Below are 22258 nucleotides of genomic sequence, written 5' to 3'. Positions count from 1 at the left end.
TCCCGGTGGCCCCGTTTTGCGCGGTTGGCAAAGCAAACGGAGCCAAAATCGAGCGGAGCCGCGTGGCGTCATTTTATGTGTCCTAGTGACCACTGCAAAAGACGGAACTGGGATACGGCAATTATCTTGGAGAACCCTTCACGAAAATTTCTATCTCTTACTGAGTACTATGGCTTTAAGGGGAAATGAGTCGGAAACGGCCCGTTTCACCACATAGTTTGTCGAACGAGGCCATATTTGGCACGTGCGTGGGCCTTAGGATGGGAAGCAAGGCCCCGGTCGCGGATTTCCAATCCGAACCACGGGCGACGGTTTTTCCATTTTCGGGGTGCCTAAGGGCTTTTTTGTGAAGCGGCTACATGGTGCGCATTTCGATATCGCGCGGGTCCTCCGCGCGGCGGTAGGATACCTCCTCCGCTCCACCTATCACATGCCATATGCGCGCGGAAGCCATCCGGGAATCCCACCCGCTTCTGCGGTGCCCTCGCCGAATCCGCTGAAACTCGTCCGGATTTGAACTGGGGCGACACTTTCCTTCGCTCAATAAATGGAGGGAAAAATGTTTTTAGGTCTAGGACGCGTCATTTTATGTGCTAAATGTTTTCCGTTTCGCGCGTTGGCGGACGGGTGCACGCGCGCGCCCGGTACGGCCATACCGCATGTCCCGGCGGCCCGTTTTGCGCAGTTGGCAAAGCAAACGGAGCCAAAAATCGAGCGGAGCCGCGTGGCGTCATTTTATGTGTCCTAGTGACCACCGCAAAAGACGGAACTGGATACGGCAATTATCTTGGAGAACCCTTCACGAACAGGGCTATCTCGTCCAGGAGTTCTATGGCTTTTAGGGGAAATGAGTAGAAACGGCCCGTTTCACCACATAGTTTGTCGAACGAGGCCATATTTGGCACGTGCGTGGGCCTTAGGATGGGAAGCAAGGCCCCGGTCGCGGATTTCCAATCCGAACCACGGGCGACGGTTTTTCCATTTTCGGGTGCCGGAAGGACTTTTTTTTGTGAAGCGGCTACATGGTGCGCATTTCAAGATCGCGCGGGACCTCGCGCGGCGGTAGGATACCTCCTACGCACCACCTATCACATGCCATATGCGCGCGGAAGCCATCTCGGGAATCCCACCCGCTTCTGCGGTGCCCCGCCGAATCCGCCGGAAACCGTCCGGATTTGAATCGGGCGACACTTTCCTTCGCTCAATAAATGGAGGGAAAAATGTTTTTAGGTCTAGGACGCGTCATTTTATGTGCTAAATGTTTTCCGTTTCGCGCGTTGGCGGACGGGTGCACACGCGCGCCAGTGCGGCCATACCGCATGTCCCGGCGGCCCCGTTTTGCGCAGTTGGCAAAGCAAACGGAGCCAAAAATCGAGCGGAGCCGCGTGGCGTCATTTTATGTGTCCTAGTGACCACCGCAAAAGACGGAACTGGGATACGGCAATTATCTTGGAGAACCCTTCACGAACAGGGCTATCTCGTCCTGAGTTCTATGGCTTTTAGGGGAAATGAGTAGGAAACGGCCCGTTTCACCACATAGTTTGTCGGAACGAGGCCATATTTGGCACGTGCGTGGGCCTTAGGATGGGAAGCAAGGCCCCGGTCGCGGATTTCCAATCCGAACCACGGGCGACGGTTTTTCCATTTTCGGGGTGCCGAAAGGGCTTTTTTTGTGAAGCAGCTACATGGTGCGCATTTCAGTATCGCGCGGGACCTCCGCGCGGCGGTAGGATACCTCCTACGCACCACCTATCACATGCCATATGCGCGCGGAAGCCATCCGGGAATCCCACCCGCTTCTGCGGTGCCTCGCCGAATCCATCGGAAACCGTCAGGATTTGAACTGGGCGACACTTTCCTTCGCTCAATAAATGGAGGGAAAAATGTTTTTAGGTCTAGGACGCGTCATTTTATGTGCTAAATGTTTTCCGTTTCGCGCGTTGGCGGACGGGTGCACGCGCGCGCCCGGTGCGGCCATACCGCATGTCCGGCGGCCCGTTTTGCGCAGCTTGGCAAAGCAAACGGAGCCAAAAAATCGAGCGGAGCCGCGTGGCGTCATTTTATGTGTCCTAGTGACCACTGCAAAAGACGGAACTGGGATACGGCAATTATCTTGGAGAACCCTTCACGAACAGGGCTATCTCGTCCGTAGTTCTATGGCTTTTAGGGGAAATGAGTAGGAAACGGCCCGTTTCACCACATAGTTTGTCGGAACGAGGCCATATTTGGCACGTGCGTGGGCCTTAGGATGGGAAGCAAGGCCCCGGTCGCGGATTTCCAATCCGAACCACGGGCGACGGTTTTTCCATTTTCGGGGTGCCGGAAGGGCTTTTTTTGTGAAGCGGCTACATGGTGCGCATTTCGATGATCGCGCGGGACCTCCGCGCGGCGGTAGGATACCTCCTACGCACCACCTATCACATGCCATATGCGCGCGGAAGCCATCTGGGGATCCCTCCCGCTTACTGCGGTGCCGCGCGGTATCCGGTTGTAACGGTCCGGAGTTGAACTGGGGCGACACTTTCCTTCGCTCAATAAATGGAGGGAAAAATGTTTTTAGGTCTAGGACGCGTCATTTTATGTGCTAAATGTTTTCCGTTTCGCGCGTTGGCGGACGGGTGCACGCGCGCCCCGTTCGGCCAGACCGCATGTCCCGTCGGCCCCGTTTTGCGCAGTTGGCAAATCAAAGTGTCACAAAATATCGAGCGGAGCCGCGTGGCGTCATTTTATGTGTCCTAGTGACCACTGCAAAAGACGGAACTGGGATACGGCAATTATCTTGGATAACCCTTCACGAACAGCGCTATCTCGTCCTGAGTTCTATGGCTTTTAGGGGAAATGAGTAGGAAACGGCCCGTTTCACCACATAGTTTGTCGAACGAGGCCATATTTGGCACGTGCGTGGGCCTTAGGATGGGAAGCAAGGCCCCGGTCGCGGATTTCCAATCCGAACCACGGCGACGGTTTTTCCATTTTCGGGTGCGGAAGGGCTTTTTTGTGAAGCAGCTACATGGTGCGCATTTCGCATCGCGCGGGACCTCCGCGCGGCGGTAGGATACCTCCTACGCACCACCTATCACATGCCATATGCGCGCGGAAGCCATCCTGGGAATCCCACCCGCTTCTGCGGTGCCCCGCCGAATCCGGAAACTGTCCGGATTTGAACTGGGCGACACTTTCCTTCGCTCAATAAATGGAGGGAAAAATGTTTTTAGGTCTAGGACGCGTCATTTTATGTGCTAAATGTTTTCCGTTTGCGCGTTGGCGGACGGGTGCACGCGCGCGCCCGGTGCGGCCATACCGCATGTCCCGCGGCCCCGTTTTGCGCGGTTGGCAAAGCAAACGGAGCCAAAAATCGAGCGGAGCTGCGTGGCGTCATTTTATGTGTCCTAGTGACCACCGCAAAAGACGGAACTGGATACGGCAATTATCTTGGAGAACCCTTCACGAACAGGGCTATCTCGTCCGAGTTCTATGGCTTTTAGGGAAATGAGTAGGAAACGGCCCGTTTCACCACATAGTTTGTCGGAACGAGGCCATATTTGGCACGTGCGTGGGCCTTAGGATGGGAAGCAAGGCCCGGTCGCGGATTTCCAATCCAACCACGGGCGACGGTTTTTCCATTTTCGGGTGCCGGAAGGGCTTTTTTGTGAAGCAGCTACATGGTGCGCATTTCAAAGATCGCGCGGGACCTCCGCGGCGGTAGGATACCTCCTACGCACCACCTATCACATGCCATATGCGCGCGGAAGCCATCCTGGGAATCCCACCCGCTTCTGCGGTGCTCCCGCCGAATCCGCATTGGAAACCGTCCGGATTTGAACTGCCCAGGCGACACTTTCCTTCGCTCAATAAATGGAGGGAAAAATGTTTTTAGGTCTAGGACGCGTCATTTTATGTGCTAAATGTTTTTCCGTTTCGCGCGTTGGCGGACGTGGTGCACGCGCGCGCCCGGTACGGCCATACCGCATGTCCCGGCGGCCCCGTTTTGCGCAGTTGGCAAAGCAAACGGAGCCAAAATCGCGCGGAGCCGCGTGGCGTCATTTTATGTGTCCTAGTGACCACTTGAATTGACGGTACTGGGATTCGGCATTTATCTTGGAGAACCCTTCACGAACGGGGCTATCTCGTCCAGGAGTTCTATGGCTTTTAGGGAAATGAGTAGAAACGGCCCGTTTCACCACATAGTTTGTCGGAACGAGGCCATATTTGGCACGTGCGTGGGCCTTAGGATGGGAAGCAAGGCCCCGGTCGTGGATTTCCAATCCGAACCACGGGCGACGGTTTTTCCATTTTCGGGGTGCCGGAAGGGCTTTTTTGTGAAGCAGCTACATGGTGCGCATTTCGATATCGCGCGGGACCTCCGCGCGGCGGTAGGATACCTCCTACGCACCACCTATCACATGCCATATGCGCGCGGAAGCCATCTGGGAATCCCACCCGCTTGCGGTGCCGCCGAATCCGCCGGAAACCGTCCGGATTTGGGCGGGCGACACTTTCCTTCGCTCAATAAATGGAGGAAAAATGTTTTTAGGTCTAGGACGCGTCATTTTATGTGCTAAATGTTTTCCGTTTCGCGCGTTGGCGGACGGGTGCACGCGCGCGCCGGTGCGGCCATACCGCATGTCCCGTTGGCCCGTTTTGCGCGATTGGCAAAGCAAACGGAGCCAAAAAATCGAGCGGAGCCGCGTGGCGTCATTTTATGTGTCCTAGTGACCACTGCAAAAGACGGAACTGGGATACGGCAATTATCTTGGAGAACCCTTCACGAACAGGGCTATCTCGTCCGAGTTCTATGGCTTTTAGGGAAATGAGTAGGAAACGGCCCGTTTCACCACATAGTTTGTCGGAACGAGGCCATATTTGGCACGTGCGTGGGCCTTAGGATGGGAAGCAAGGCCCCGGTCGCGGATTTCCAATCCGAACCACGGCGACGGTTTTTCCATTTTCGGGTGCGGAAGGGCTTTTTTTTTGTGAAGCGGCTACATGGTGCGCATTTCGATATCGCGCGGGACCTCCGCGGCGGTAGGATACCTCCTACGCACCACCTATCACATGCCATATGCGCGCGGAAGCCATCCTGGGAATCCCACCCGCTTCTGCGGTGCCCCGCCGAATCCGCCGGAAACTGTCCGGATTTGAATCGGGGCGACACTTTCCTTCGCTCAATAAATGGAGGGAAAAATGTTTTTAGCTCTAGGACGCGTCATTTTATGTGCTAAATGTTTTCCGTTTCGCGCGTTGGCGGACGGGTGCACGCGCGCGCGCCGGTACGGCCATACCGCATGTCCCGGCGGCCCGTTTTGCGCAGTTGGCAAAGCAAACGGAGCCAAAATCGAGCGGAGCAGCGTGGCGTCATTTTATGTGTCCTAGTGACCACTTGCAAAAGACGGGCTGGATACGGCAATTATCTTGGAGAACCCTTCACGAACAGGGCTATCTCGTCCGGAGTTCTATGGCTTTTAGGGGAAATGAGTAGGAAACGGCCCGTTTCACCACATAGTTTGTCGGAACGAGGCCATATTTGGCACGTGCGTGGGCCTTAGGATGGGAAGCAAGGCCCGGTCGCGGATTTCCAATCCGAACCACGAGCGACGGTTTTTCCATTTTCGAGTGCGGAAGGGCTTTTTTTGTGAAGCAGCTACATGGTGCGCATTTCAGTATCGCGCGGGACCTCCGCGCGGGCGGTAGGATACCTCCTACGCACCACCTATCACATGCCATATGCGCGCGGAAGCCATCTGGGAATCCCACCCGCTTCCTGCGGTGCCCCGCCGAATCCGCTGGAAACTGTCCGGATTTGAACTGGGGCGACACTTTCCTTCGCTCAATAAATGGAGGGAAAAATGTTTTTAGGTCTAGGACGCGTCATTTTATGTGCTAAATGTTTTCCGTTTCGCGCGTTGGCGGACGGGTGCACGCGCGCGCCCGGTACGGCCATACCGCATGTCCCGGCGGCCCGTTTTGCGCGATTGGCAAAGCAAACGGAGCCAAAATCGAGCGGAGCCGCGTGGCGTCATTTTATGTGTCCTAGTGACCACTTTGCAAAAGACGGAACTGGATACGGCAATTATCTTGGAGAACCCTTCACGAACAGAGGCTATCTCGTCCAGGAGTTCTATGGCTTTTAGGGAAATGAGTAGGAAACGGCCCGTTTCACCACATAGTTTGTCGGAACGAGGCCATATTTGGCACGTGCGTGGGCCTTAGGAAGGAAGCAAGGCCCGGTCGCGGATTTCCAATCCGAACCACGGGCGACGGTTTTTCCATTTTCGAGTGCCGGAAGGGCTTTTTTTGTGAAGCGGCTACATGGTGCGCATTTCAAGATCGCGCGGGACCTCCGCGCGGCGGTAGGATACCTCCTACGCACCACCTATCACATGCCATATGCGCGCGGAAGCCATCTGGGAATCCCACCCGCTTCTGCGGTGCCCCGCCGAATCCATTGGAACCGTCCGGATTTGAACTGGGGCGACACTTTCCTTCGCTCAATAAATGGAGGGAAAAATGTTTTTAGGTCTAGGACGCGTCATTTTATGTGCTAAATGTTTTCCGTTTCGCGCGTTGGCGGACGGGTGCACGCGCGCGCCGATGCGGCCATACCGCATGTCCCGGCGGCCCCGTTTTGCGCAGTTGGCAAAGCAAACGGAGCCAAAAAATCGAGCGGAGCCGCGTGGCGTCATTTTATGTGTCCTAGTGACCACTGCAAAAGACGGAACTGGGATACGGCAATTATCTTGGAGAACCCTTCACGAACAGGGCTATCTCGTCCGGAGTTCTATGGCTTTTAGGGGAAATGAGTAGGAAACGGCCCGTTTCACCACATAGTTTGTCGGAACGAGGCCATATTTGGCACGTGCGTGGGCCTTAGGATGGGAAGCAAGGCCCGGTCGCGGATTTCCAATCCGAACCACGGGCGACGGTTTTTCCATTTTCGGGGTGCCGAAGGGCTTTTTTTGTGAAGCGGCTACATGGTGCGCATTTCAAGTATCGCGCGGGACCTCACGCGCGGCGGTAGGATACCTCCTACGCACCACCTATCACATGCCATATGCGCGCGGAAGCCATGCAGGAATCCCACCCGCTTCTGCGGTGCCCCGCCGAATCCGCCGGAAACCGTCCGGATTTGAACTGAGGCGACACTTTCCTTCGCTCAATAAATGGAGGGAAAAATGTTTTTAGGTCTAGGACGCGTCACTTTATGTGCTAAATGATTTCCGTTTCGCGCGGTGGCGGAAGGCTGCACGCGCGCGCCCGCTTCGCCCATACCGCTTGCCCCGGCGGCCCCGTTTTGCGCAGTTGGCAAAGCAAACGGAGCCAAAAAATCGAGCGGAGCCGCGTGGCGTCATTTTATGTGTCCTAGTAACCACTGCAAAAGACGGAACTAGGATACGGCAATTATCTTGGAGAACCCTTCCACGAACAGGGCTATCTCGTCCGGAGTTCTATGGCTTTTAGGGGAAATGAGTAGGAAACGGCCCGTTTCACCACATAGTTTGTCGGAACGAGGCCATATTTGGCACGTGCGTGGGCCTTAGGATGGGAAGCAAGGCCCCGGTCGCGGATTTCCAATCCGAACAACGAGCGACGGTTTTTCCATTTTCGGGGTGCCGGAAGGGCTTTTTTTGTGAAGCGGCTACATGGTGCGCATTTCGTATCGCGCGGGACCTCCGCGCGGCGGTAGGATACCTCCTACGCACCACCTATCACATGCCATATGCGCGCGGAAGCCATGCGGGAATCCCACCCGCTTCTGCGGTGCCCCGCCGAATCCGCCGGAAACTGTCCGGATTTGAATCGGCGACACTTTCCTTCGCTCAATAAATGGAGGGAAAAATGTTTTTAGGTCTAGGACGCGTCATTTTATGTGCTAAATGTTTTCCGTTTCGCGCGTTGGCGGACGGGTGCACGCGCGCGCCCGGTGCGGCCATACCGCATGTCCCGGCGGCCCGTTTTGCGCGATTGGCAAAGCAAACGGAGCCAAAAAATCGAGCGGAGCCGCGTGGCGTCATTTTATGTGTCCTAGTGACCACCTGCAAAAGACGGAACTGGGAGACGGCAATTATCTGGGATACCCCTTCACGAACAGGGCTCTCTCGGGCTGAGTTCTATGGCTTTTAGGGGAAATGAGTAGGAAACGGCCCGTTTCACCACATAGTTTGTCGGAACGAGGCCATATTTGGCACGTGCGTGGGCCTTAGGATGGGAAGCAAGGCCCCGGTCGCGGATTTCCAATCCGAACCACGGGCGACGGTTTTTCCATTTTCGGGTGCCGGAAGGGCTTTTTTTGTGAAGCGGCTACATGGTGCGCATTTCAGTATCGCGCGGGACCTCCGCGCGGCGGTAGGATACCTCCTACGCACCACCTATCACATGCCATATGCGCGCGGAAGCCATCTGGGAATCCCACCCGCTTCCTGCGGTGCCCCGCCGAATCCGGAAACCGTCCGGATTTGAATCGGCGACACTTTCCTTCGCTCAATAAATGGAGGGAAAAATGTTTTTAGGTCTAGGACGCGTCATTTTATGTGCTAAATGTTTTTCCGTTTCGCGCGTTGGCGGACGGGTGCACGCGCGCGCGCCGTGCGGCCATACCGCATGTCCGGCGGCCCCGTTTTGCGCGGTTGGCAAAGCAAACGGAGCCAAAAATCGAGCGGAGCCGCGTGGCGTCATTTTATGTGTCCTAGTGACCACCGCAAAAGACGGAACTGGGATACGGCAATTATCTTGGAGAACCCTTCACGAACGGGGCTATCTCGTCCAGGAGTTCTATGGCTTTTAGGGGAAATGAGTAGGAAACGGCCCGTTTCACCACATAGTTTGTCGGAACGAGGCCATATTTGGCACGTGCGTGGGCCTTAGGATGGGAAGCAAGGCCCGGTCGCGGATTTCCAATCCGAACCACGGGCGACGGTTTTTCCATTTTCGGGTGCCGGAAGGGCTTTTTTGTGAAGCGGCTACATGGTGCGCATTTCAGTATCGCGCGGGACCTCCGCGCGGCGGTAGGATACCTCCTACGCACCACCTATCACATGCCATATGCGCGCGGAAGCCATCTCGGGAATCCCACCCGCTTCTGCGGTGCCCCGCCGAATCCGGAAACTGTCCGGATTTGAACCGGGCGACACTTTCCTTCGCTCAATAAATGGAGGGAAAAATGTTTTTAGGTCTAGGACGCGTCATTTTATGTGCTAAATGTTTTCCGTTTCGCGCGTTGGCGGACGGGTGCACGCGCGCGCCGGTGCGGCCATACCGCATGTCCCGCGGCCGTTTTGCGCAGCTTGGCAAAGCAAACGGAGCCAAAAATCGAGCGGAGCCGCGTGGCGTCATTTTATGTGTCCTAGTGACCACTTTGCAAAAGACGGAACTGGGATACGGCAATTATCTTGGAGAACCCTTCACGAACAGGGCTATCTCGTCCGGAGTTCTATGGCTTTTAGGGGAATGAGTAGGAAACGGCCCGTTTCACCACGTAGTTTGTCGGAACGAGGCCATATTTGGCACGTGCGTGGGCCTTAGGATGGGAAGCAAGGCCCCAGTCGCGGATTTCCAATCCGAACCACGAGGCGACGGTTTTCCATTTTCGGGGTGCGGAAGGGCTTTTTTTGTGAAGCGGCTACATGGTGCGCATTTCGATATCGCGCGGGACCTCCGCGCGGCGGTAGGATACCTCCTACGCACCACCTATCACATGCCATATGCGCGCGGAAGCCATCCGGGAATCCCACCCGCTTCTGCGGTGCCCCGCCGAATCCGTGGAACCGTCCGGATTTGAACTGGGCGACACTTTCCTTCGCTCAATTTATGGAGGGAAAAATGTTTTTAGGTCTAGGACGCGTCATTTTATGTGCTAAATGTTTTCCGTTTCGCGCGTTGGCGGACGGGTGCAGCGCGCGCCCGGTGCGGCCATACCGCATGTCCGGCGGCCCGTTTTGCGCGATTGGCAAAGCAAACGGAGCCAAAAATCGAGCGGAGCCGCGTGGCGTCATTTTATGTGTCCTAGTGACCACTTTGCAAAGACGGAACTGGGATACGGCAATTATCTTGGAGAACCCTTCACGAACGAGGGCTATCTCGTCAGGAGTTCTATGGCTTTTAGGGAAATGAGTAGGAAACGGCCCGTTTCACCACATAGTTTGTCGGAACGAGGCCATATTTGGCACGTGCGTGGGCCTTAGGATGGGAAGCAAGGCCCCGGTCGCGGATTTCCAATCCGAACCACGGGCGACGGTTTTTCCATTTTCGAGTCTTAGGAAGGGCTTTTTTTGTGAAGCAGCTACATGGTGCGCATTTCAGTATCGCGCGGGACCTCCGCGCGGCGGTAGGATACCTCCTACGCACCACCTATCACATGCCATATGCGCGCGGAAGCCATCCGGGAATCCCACCCGCTTCTGCGGTGCCCCGCCGAATCCATTTGAAACCCCCGGATTTGAACCGGGCGACACTTTCCTTCGCTCAATAAATGGAGGGAAAAATGTTTTTAGGTCTAGGACGCGTCATTTTATGTGCTAAATGTTTTCCGTTTCGCGCGTTGGCGGACGGGTGCACGCGCGCGCCGGTACGGCCATACCGCATGTCCGGCGGCCCCGTTTTGCGCGATTGGCAAAGCAAACGGAGCCAAAAATCGAGCGGAGCCGCGTGGCGTCATTTTATGTGTCCTAGTGACCACCGCAAAAGACGGAACTGGATACGGCAATTATCTTGGAGAACCCTTCACGAACAGGGCTATCTCGTCCAGGAGTTCTATGGCTTTTAGGGAAATGAGTAGGAAACGGCCCGTTTCACCACATAGTTTGTCGGAACGAGGCCATATTTGGCACGTGCGTGGGCCTTAGGATGGGAAGCAAGGCCCCGGTCACGGATTTCCAATCCGAACCACGGGCGACGGTTTTCCATTTTCGGGGTGCCGGAAGGGCTTTTTTTGTGAAGCGGCTACATGGTGCGCATTTCAGATCGCGCGGGACCTCCGCGCGGCGGTAGGATACCTCCTACGCACCACCTATCACATGCCATATGCGCGCGGAAGCCATCACGGGAATCCCACCCGCTTCTGCGGTGCCCGCCGAATCCGCCGGAAACTGTCCGGATTTGAACCGGCGACACTTTCCTTCGCTCAATAAATGGAGGGAAAAATGTTTTTAGGTCTAGGACGCGTCATTTTATGTGCTAAATGTTTTCCGTTTCGCGCGTTGGCGGACGGAGTGCACGCGCGCGCCGGTGCGGCCATACCGCATGTCCCGGCGGCCCCGTTTTGCGCGGTTGGCAAAGCAAACGGAGCCAAAAAATCGAGCGGAGCCGCGTGGCGTCATTTTATGTGTCCTAGTGACCACCGCAAAAGACGGAACTGGGATACGGCAATTATCTTGGAGAACCCTTCACGAACAGGGCTATCTCGTCCAGGAGTTCTATGGCTTTTAGGGGAAATGAGTAGGAAACGGCCCGTTTCACCACATAGTTTGTCGGAACGAGGCCATATTTGGCACGTGCGTGGGCCTTAGGATGGGAAGCAAGGCCCCGGTCGCGGATTTCCAATCCGAACCACGGGCGACGGTTTTTCCATTTTCGGGTGCCGGAAGGGCTTTTTTGTGAAGCGGCTACATGGTGCGCATTTCAGTATCGCGCGGGACCTCCGCGCGGCGGTAGGATACCTCCTACGCACCACCTATCACATGCCATATGCGCGCGGAAGCCATCTGGGAATCCCACCCGCTTCTGCGGTGCCAGCCGAATCCATTGGAAACCGTCCGGATTTGAACCGGGGCGACACTTTCCTTCGCTCAATAAATGGAGGGAAAAATGTTTTTAGGTCTAGGACGCGTCATTTTATGTGCTAAATGTTTTCCGTTTCGCGCGTTGGCGGACGGGTGCACGCAGCGCGCCCGGTGCGGCCATACCGCATGTCCCGGCGGCCCCGTTTTGCGCGGTTGGCAAAGCAAACGGAGCCAAAATCGAGCGGAGCCGCGTGGCGTCATTTTATGTGTCCTAGTGACCACTGCAAAAGACGGAACTGGGATACGGCAATTATCTTGGAGAACCCTTCACGAACAGGGCTATCTCGTCAGGAGTTCTATGGCTTTTAGGGAAATGAGTAGGAAACGGCCCGTTTCACCACATAGTTTGTCGGAACGAGGCCATATTTGGCACGTGCGTGGGCCTTAGGATGGGAAGCAAGGCCCCCGGTCACGGATTTCCAATCCGAACCACGGGCGACGGTTTTTCCATTTTCGGTGCCGGAAGGGCTTTTTTGTGAAGCGGCTACATGGTGCGCATTTCGGTATCGCGCGGGACCTCCGCGCGGCGGTAGGATACCTCCTACGCACCACCTATCACATGCCATTTGCGCGCGGAAGCCATCCGGGAATCCCACCCGCTTCTGCGGTGCCCCGCCGAATCCGCCGGAAAGCTGTCCGGATTTGAACTGGGCGACACTTTCCTTCGCTCAATAAATGGAGGGAAAAATGTTTTTAGGTCTAGGACGCGTCATTTTATGTGCTAAATGTTTTCCGTTTCGCGCGTTGGCGGACGGGTGCACGCAGCGCGCCGGTACGGCCATACCGCATGTCCCGGCGGCCCCGTTTTGCGCAGTTGGCAAAGCAAACGGAGCCAAAAAATCGAGCGGAGCCGCGTGGCGTCATTTTATGTGTCCTAGTAACCACTGCAAAAGACGGAACTAGGATACGGCAATTATCTTGGAGAACCCTTCACGAACAGGGCTATCTCGTCCAGGAGTTCTATGGCTTTTAGGGGAAATGAGTAGGAAACGGCCCGTTTCACCACATAGTTTGTCGGAACGAGGCCATATTTGGCACGTGCGTGGGCCTTAGGATGGGAAGCAAGGCCCGGTCGCGGATTTCCAATCCGAACCACGAGCGACGGTTTTTCCATTTTCGGGGTGCGGAAGGGCTTTTTTTGTGAAGCAGCTACATGGCGCGCATTTCAGTGTCGCGCGGGACCTCCGCGCGGCGGTAGGATACCTCCTACGCACCACCTATCACATGCCATATGCGCGCAGAAGCCATCTGGGAATCCCACCCGCTTCCTGCGGTGCCCAGCGGAAACCGCAGTAGAGTGACCGGATTTGTTAGCGGGCGAGTCTTTCCTTCGCTCTGTCAATGGAGGGAAAAATGTTTTTAGGTCTAGGACGCGTCATTTTATGTGCTAAATGTTTTCCGTTTCGCGCGTTGGCGGACGGGTGCACGCGCAGCGCCGGTGCGGCCATACCGCATGTCCCGGCGGCCCCGTTTTGCGCAGCTTGGCAAAGCAAACGGAGCCAAAAAATCGAGCGGAGCAGCGTGGCGTCATTTTATGTGTCCTAGTGACCACCGCAAAAGACGGAACTGGGATACGGCAATTATCTTGGAGAACCCTTCACGAGCAGGGCTATCTCGTCCAGGAGTTCTATGGCTTTTAGGGGAAATGAGTAGGAAACGGCCCGTTTCACCACATAGTTTGTCGGAACGAGGCCATATTTGGCACGTGCGTGGGCCTTAGGATGGGAAGCAAGGCCCGGTCGCGGATTTCCAATCCGAACCACGGCGACGGTTTTCCATTTTCGAGTGCCGAAGGGCTTTTTTTGTGAAGCGACTACATGGTGCGCATTTCAGTATCGCGCGGGACCTCCGCGGCGGTAGGATACCTCCTACGCACCACCTATCACATGCCATATGCGCGCGGAAGCCATCACAGGAATCCCACCCGCTTCTCTGCGGTGCCCCTTGAATCCATTGAAACTGTCCGGATTTGAACCGGCGACACTTTCCTTCGCTCAATAAATGGAGGGAAAAATGTTTTTAGGTCTAGGACGCGTCATTTTATGTGCTAAATGTTTTCCGTTTCGCGCGTTGGCGGACGGGTGCACGCGCGCACGGTGCGGCCATACCGCATGTCCCGGCGGCCCCGTTTTGCGCATTGGCAAAGCAAACGGAGCCAAAAATCGAGCGGAGCCGCGTGGCGTCATTTTATGTGTCCTAGTGACCACTGCAAAAGACGGAACTGGGATACGGCAATTATCTTGGAGAACCCTTCACGAACAGGGCTATCTCGTCAGGAGTTCTATGGCTTTTAGGGGAAATGAGTAGGAAACGGCCCGTTTCACCACAGATTTTGTAGGAACGAGGCCTTATTTGGCACGTGCGTGGGCCTTAGGATGGGAAGCAAGGCCCCGGTCGCGGATTTCCAATCCGAGCCCCGGGCGACGGTTTTTCCATGTTCGGGGTGCGGGAAGGGCTTTTTTGTGAAGCGGCTACATGGTGCGCATTTCGATATCGCGCGGGACCTCCGCGCGGCGGTAGGATACCTCCTACGCACCACCTATCACATGCCATATGCGCGCGGAAGCCATCTGGGAATCCCACCCGCTTCTGCGGTGCCCCGCCGAATCCATTGAAGCTGTCCGGATTTGAACTGGGCGACACTTTCCTTCGCTCAATAAATGGAGGGAAAAATGTTTTTAGGTCTAGGACGCGTCATTTTATGTGCTAAATGTTTTCCGTTTCGCGCGTTGGCGGACGGGTGCAGCGCGCGCCGATGCGGCCATACCGCATGTCCCGGCGGCCCCGTTTTGCGCGGTTGGCAAAGCAAACGGAGCCAAAATCGAGCGGAGCCGCGTGGCGTCATTTTATGTGTCCTAGTGACCACTGCAAAAGACGGAACTGGGATACGGCAATTATCTTGGAGAACCCTTCACGAACAGGGCTATCTCGTCTGGAGTTCTATGGCTTTTAGGGGAATTGAGTAGGAAACGGCCCGTTTCACCACATAGTTTGTCGGACGAGGCCATATTTGGCACGTGCGTGGGCCTTAGGATGGGAAGCAAGGCCCCGGTCGCGGATTTCCAATCCGAACCACGGGCGACGGTTTTTCCATTTTCGGGGTGCCGGAAGGGCTTTTTTTGTGAAGCAGCTACATGGTGCGCATTTCAGTATCGCGCGGGACCTCCCGCGCGGCGGTAGGATACCTCCTACGCACCACCTATCACATGCCATATGCGCGCGGAAGCCATCCGGGAATCCCACCCGCTTCTGCGGTGCCCCGCCGAATCCGGCTGGAAAGCTGTCCGGATTTGAGCTGGGCGACACTTTCCTTCGCTCAATAAATGGAGGGAAAAATGTTTTTAGGTCTAGGACGCGTCATTTTATGTGCTAAATGTTTTCCGTTTCGCGCGTTGGCGGACGGGTGCACGCGCGCGCCGTGCGGCCATACCGCATGTCCGGCGGCCCCGTTTTGCGATTGGCAAAGCAAACGGAGCCAAAAAATCGAGCGGAGCCGCGTGGCGTCATTTTATGTGTCCTAGTGACCACCTTTGCAAAAGACGGAACTGGGATACGGCAATTATCTTGGAGAACCCTTCACGAACAGGCCTATCTCGTCAGGAGTTCTATGGCTTTAAGGGGAAATGAGTAGGAAACGGCCAGTTTCACAACATAGTTTGTCGGAACGAGGCCATATTTGGCACGTGCGTGGGCCTTAGGATGGGAAGCAAGGCCCCGGTCACGGATTTCCAATCCGAACCACGGGCGACGGTTTTTCCATTTTTCGGGAGTGCGGAAGGGCTTTTTTGTGAAGCGGCTACATGGTGCGCATTTCAGTATCGCGCGGGACCTCCGCGCGGCGGTAGGATACCTCCTACGCACCACCTATCACATGCCATATGCGCGCGGAAGCCATCCGGGAATCCCACCCGCTTCTGCGGTGCCCCGCCGAATCCGGCTGAAACTGTCCGGATTTGAGCTGGGCGACACTTTCCTTCGCTCAATAAATGGAGGGAAAAATGTTTTTAGGTCTAGGACGCGTCATTTTATGTGCTAAATGTTTTCCGTTTCGCGCGTTGGCGGACGGAGTGCACGCGCGCGCCCGTGCGGCCATACCGCATGTCCGGCGGCCCCGTTTTGCGCAGTTGGCAAAGCAAACGGAGCCAAAAATCGAGCGGAGCCGCGTGGCGTCATTTTATGTGTCCTAGTGACCACTTTGCAAAAGACGGAACTGGGATACGGCAATTATCTTGGAGAACCCTTCACGAACAGGGCTATCTCGTCCAGGAGTTCTATGGCTTTTAGGGAAATGAGTAGGAAACGGCCCGTTTCACCACATAGTTTGTCGGAACGAGGCCATATTTGGCACGTGCGTGGGCCTTAGGATGGGAAGCAAGGCCCGGTCGCGGATTTCCAATCCGAACCACGGGCGACGGTTTTTCCATTTCGGGGTGCCGGAAGGGCTTTTTTTGTGAAGCGGCTACATGGTGCGCATTTCAGTATCGCGCGGGACCTCCGCGCGGCGGTAGGATACCTCCTACGCACCACCTATCACATGCCATATGCGCGCGGAAGCCATCCTGGGAATCCCACCCGCTTCTGCGGTGCCCGCCGAATCCGCCGGAAACTGTCCGGATTTGAACTGCGCGACACTTTCCTTCGCTCAATAAATGGAGGGAAAAATGTTTTTAGGTCTAGGACGCGTCATTTTATGTGCTAAATGTTTTCCGTTTCGCGCGTTGGCGGACGGGTGCACGCGCGCGCCGGTGCGGCCATACCGCATGTCCCGGCGGCCCCGTTTTGCGATTGGCAAAGCAAACGGAGCCAAAAAATCGAGCGGAACGCGTGGCGTCATTTTATGTGTCCTAGTGCCCACTGCAAAAGACGGAACTGGGATACGGCAATTATCTTGGAGAACCCTTCACGAACGGGGCTATCTCGTCCAGGAGTTCTATGGCTTTTAGGGAAATGAGTAGGAAAGGGCCCGTTTCGCCACTTAGTTTGTCGGAAGGAGGCCGTATTTGGGACGTGCGTGGGCCTTGGGGTGGGCAGCTAGGCGCCGGGCACGGATTTCCAATCAGAACCACGGGCGTCGGTTTTTCCATTTTCGAGTGCCGGAAGGGCTTTTTTTTGTGAAGCAGCTACATGGTGCGCATTTCAGTATCGCGCGGGACCTCCGCGCGGCGGTAGGATACCTCCTACGCACCACCTATCACATGCCATTTGCGCGCGGAAGCCATCTGGGAATCCCACCCGCTTCCTGCGGTGCCCCGCCGAATCCGCTGGAAACTGTCCGGATTTGAACTGGGGCGACACTTTCCTTCGCTCAATAAATGGAGGGAAAAATGTTTTTAGGTCTAGGACGCGTCATTTTATGTGCTAAATGTTTTCCGTTTCGCGCGTTGGCGGACGGGTGCACGCGCGCGCCCGGTACGGCCATACCGCATGTCCCGGCGGCCCCGTTTTGCGCAGTTGGCAAAGCAAACGGAGCCAAAAAATCGAGCGGAGCCGCGTGGCGTCATTTTATGTGTCCTAGTAACCACTGCAAAAGACGGAACTAGGATACAGCGGATTCGGTCAAAGGGGTAGACCGCCAGATCTAAAGGGTAGACCGCGCACTCAAGTTAATGTCGACGTGGTAAAAAAGGTAATCTGGACGTAATATAATACTCCCTCCATCTCAATGCTTAAGGCGTATATCTTTTTTTGAATTTTCCTCAAAGCTTAAGGCGTGTGTGCGGCCAGGTGCAACTATCGCGCCAATCTTCCCAAATTACCCTCGACTCGTTCTCTCCTCCACCTCAAAAATAGCCGGCAGTTAATACCAAGTGCAGTTACTGCAGCCTTTTCATTGCTCTGCATGTAGGGGGAGAGTGGAAGAACGAGGAAAGCAGCAGTTATTGCAGCCTTTTCATTGGTTGTGCAGGTTGCATGCGGGGAGAGAGAAAAAGAAACCGCACCAAAGGAGGAGGCAATCCTCAACAAACTAGCGATTAATTATATACTAGTATATACTAGTAAAAAAAATTATATACTAGTAAAACAATGAAAGAAAAAAAATTAAAAAAAATGAAAGAAAAAAAATTAAAAAAATCACCTGGATAAGCCGAGGGTGGCCCTCGGGGTACCTTTGGCCCTCGGCGTAGAAGTCCGCGAAAATCACCTGGTCGGCACCCTGGTCCGCGCTCGCGTTTTCCCCAAATCACCTGGTCGGCCTCATCCTCGCGCCAAAGCCCGCCAAAGCCCGCCCAATCCCGCCGCCGCCGCCTCCTGCCCGACGCCGCCGCCGCCTCCGCCCAGCCTTGCCGCCGCCGCCTCCCGCCGGCTGCCGCCGCCTCGCCCTTGCTCCCCTCCCCTCCTCCTCCCGCCCGGCCTTGCTGCCGCCACCGCCTCCTTGACGCCGCTGCCACCGCCGCCGCCTCCCGCCCGGCCTTGCCGCTGCCGCCGCACTGCTGCCCGCCGCTCCTCCCTCCCCCTCCTCCTCCGGCCCGTCCCCATCCTCCCGTCGCCGCCCTCCCCCACGCCCCGCCCTCCTCCTCGCCCGGCCCTCCTCGCCGGCCCTCCTCCTCTCATCCCCAACCTCGCCCGGCCCTCCTCCCGGCGCCGCCCACCTCCTTGCCCCGGCCCGGCCCTCCTCCCGTCGCCGGCCTCCTCCTCGCGCCGCCCTCCTCCACCTCGCACCCCTGCCCCGATGCCCGGCCTGCACATGGTAAGCTAGGTTAGCCCCTGTTTTTTTTTTTCATTTTTGTTATGCATAAGTTCTCTGTTTATTTTGCTAGTGCTTGCACTCTTGTTTGTTATTTGGTACTGCTTTCTATCCAATTAATTTGTGGATGAAGTCCAATTGTTTGGGAAATTAAGTGAGGTTTTCTCCAAACTCCAATTCTTGGACTTGCTCTAAGACACAAATATTGTCCAATTGCTGTCAAATTACTTGGGATATGATGCGCCGCTGTTTGTAGTTTATTTGTTCAGTTGCTAGTTTGTGAATTTGTCATCTTTTGGTATGTAGATTCTATGTTTCTATTCCACTAACGCTGACCCTGAATGCGGATTTGTAATAGGCTATGCCGTGACCGCCTCGTCGTGAGCACCCGGCGTGACGCGCTTCTCGACGGTCGCCGACATCGACACTCGGTTGTTCGACTACTTCCTCTACAGCCGAGGGTGAGCAAAATTTCCAACTTCTTCTCCGCATTTTATTTATGTCACTAGATTCATTTTCCAAGTCAAGTTGCGTCACCTAGGTGTCACTTCCCGTCCTCAAGCGTTACGCGGATAAATATGCATTAGTGGTCGGCATATTTTCAACCGTAACGCTTGCGGCATTTACGGGACAGTCGGCGGATCCGTAGTTGGGTACGTTCTCCATGCTCTGCTCCGGTCCGAGTCAGAATTTGGCAGCGCCTCACCGTTGTTCTCCGGATGCACATCCTCTTGTCTTTTTGGCGAGACGTGTATCGGGAGAGCAGCGGGGAGGTGCTGCCGAAATTTTGACTCGGACCGGGGTAGAGCATGGAGAACGACTCAATCTACGGATCCGGCGGCTGCTAGGAGCCCACCTAGTAGAGATGTAGGTTGATGCATTCGTTTTACTGTTAAAAAATTAAAATATGATGCATTTTCCTATTTGATATAAATGCTATGCTTGTCGTTTGGCTTCCAATAGAGCGAGAGGATGGCTGATAATGGATGGATGTACACCGGCCGTGTTAGTGCGACTAATAAAAGCAGATGAGTGGATAAGGAAGACTTGGCATTTAGTGAAGGAGTTGGCGCGTGGTACAAAACAGAAGGTTCAGCCACTTTGCCCGTGCAATCGTTGCTTGAAGCATCACCGTCGTGGAAAGGATGACATGTTTAAACACCTTCTGCAATATGGGTATATGCCTCGTTACGTCACGCGGATCGACTTTGATGAGCACGAACGTGACAGAGGTGAGGTGATGCGGCAGCGGCTCAATGGCAATGAGTACGATGGGGTTAGAGACTTTCTAGATGATCTTGTCGATGCCCACATGCCGAGTCGCCACCTTCACGGGAGGAACCGCGAGAACCGGAGGAACCTCCGAGCCGGAGGAACCAGAGCCGCCGCGAAGGCCTTCTATGATATGATAGCCGCTGCTAAGACGCCTCTGTACGATGGCGCCGAGATTTCTCAGCTCGATGCCATCTCCCAATGTCTAGCCGACAAGACCCGGTACAACACCACCCGTGACGGCTTCGAAGCAAGTCTGAAAACAACTGGTAACATGTTGCCCAAAGGGCATTGTCTGCCTAAAAGCCACACGAGACGAGGCAACTCATGTCGGCGCTCAACATGGATTATCAAAGGATAGACTGTTGTGAAAATGGCTGTGTTCTCTTAAACTTGAGTTTGCGGAGGACAAGTACTGTCCCATTTGTAAGGCCTCTAGGTATGAAGAGGTAACGGGAAAGGATGGTCAGGTGAGGCGATCAAAGATCGCAAAGTCGATTCTTCGGTATCTCCCATTCATAAAAAGAATCCAGCGGCTTTACTTTACTGAGGATACCGCCAAACAGATGACGAGGCACAAGATTGGGACTCGAATAAAGGACAATCGGGGGCGGACGAAGATGGGACATCCATCGATGGCAATGCATGGAAGAACTTTGATAGAAAATACCCCCATATGGCAGCGGATGCTCGGAATGTCGAAGTGCGATAGCTACGGATGGCTTCAATCCATATGGTATGTCGAATTCCAATTACGGTTGTTGGCCCGTGTTTGTAATTCCGCTCAATCTCCCTCCCGGAGTCCTAATGACGAGGAAGACCATGTTTACGTCGCTGATCATTCCAGGCCCCATTACCCGGGAAGAACTTGAGTGTCTACATGCAGCCGATTGTGGAAGATTTGAACCACTCTTGGCACCACGGGACGTTGACGTACGACCGAGCATCGAAGACAAACTTCGCATGAAAGTTTGGTTGCGGTATACCATGCATGACATGCCCGGGTACGCCCTAACATGCGGATGGTGTACAGCTGGTAAATGGCCATGCCCGGTGTGCGAGCATCGACTTGAGTTCCTTTGGCTAAATAAGGGTCGCAAGTATGTTGCGTTTGACACGAATCGGCAGTACCTCAAACGGAGGCATCCGTTCGAGAGAAGACAAAAAGAACTTCAAGAAAGGCAAAGTTGTGCATGAAGTAACGAGAGGTGCCAAAGTTCGATGGTATAGGCTGTTGATGCCGAGCTACGTGCTCTCGTGCCGGCGGCATCGGAAGCAGGCCATCAATTTGAGGGATATGGTGTAACGCACAACTGGACTCACGAGGCAGCCTTAACGAAGCTCGAGTATTACAAGGACCTCGAACTTCCCCATAACATCGATGTGATGCACACCGTAAAGAATGTCGCGGAGTCCTTATTTCATACGTGCCTAAACATTCCCGGGAAGTCAAAGGATAATGTCAAGGCTAGAGTCGATGTTGAGAAGCTCTGTGATAGGAAGAAATTACACATGCAACGTCCTGCGGCCGTCGAAAGAATTGGTTCAAGCCGCACGCCGACTTACGCCTTGATTCCATCCAAAAGAAGGAGGCATTCAAGTGGCTAAAATACGTTGTGATGTTCCCTGATGGTTATTGTTCGAATATGAGCAAGGGAGTCAATCTTTCGACGGGAAAAGTCACCGGGCTCAAGAGTCACGACTATCATATATGGATTGAGCGGCTGATGCCGGTGATGCTTCGAGGGTATCTCCCCGAGAAAATATGGCGAGTGCTCGCGGAGTTGAGCCATTTCTTCCGCACGCTCTGTGCTAGCGAGATATGTCCTAAGGTTATTGAGAAGCTGCAAGTTCAAGTGCCGGAGTTGCTATGCAATTTGGAGATGATCTTTCCGCCGGGCTTCTTTACTCCGATGGCACATCTCATTGTGCACCTCGCAAACGAGGCACTATTGGGTGGCCAGTGCGATTTCGGTGGCGATTTTGTATTGAGAGAGAGTTCAAGTATATTCGGAAGATAACTGGAAACAAAGCCAAGATTGAAGCATGCATAGCTGAGGCAACGTGCCTTCGGGAGATGGCAGATGCCGCAACAACGTACTATCCTGATGAAGTTCCCACTCTGCATAACCCGGTCTCTCGTTACAATGTCGACGTGCCCATGAATGACCCCAAGCTTCAACTATTCCAATGTCCCGGTGGCAAGGCTGGTAAAGGACAAAAATATAGATTGGAGAGGGAAGAGAAGGATTGCATAATGCTCTATGTGCTTATGAACATGAAGGAAGTGGTGGGGGGGGGGATGACGACGATGGCGGTCACGATTTCATTAGGTAACATGGTGTAATGCTTATTGTATCTAGTTTCGATCACCTACACTCAACTCGGTCTAATGCTTATTGTATCCTTTCAGCGAATTCACGGATGAACAGTGGTGGCTTCCGCGCGATCCCACGGGCGCGGAGTTGGAGACTCTACTGAAAGAGGGTGCTCCCGAAGTAAAAATAAACTTTGTGTCTTGGTTCAT

Source organism: Lolium perenne, chromosome 1 (assembly GCF_019359855.2).
Source record: "Lolium perenne isolate Kyuss_39 chromosome 1, Kyuss_2.0, whole genome shotgun sequence".
In the NCBI taxonomy this organism is placed as follows: domain Eukaryota; kingdom Viridiplantae; phylum Streptophyta; class Magnoliopsida; order Poales; family Poaceae; genus Lolium; species Lolium perenne.
This window is presented reverse-complemented; position numbering follows the sequence as displayed.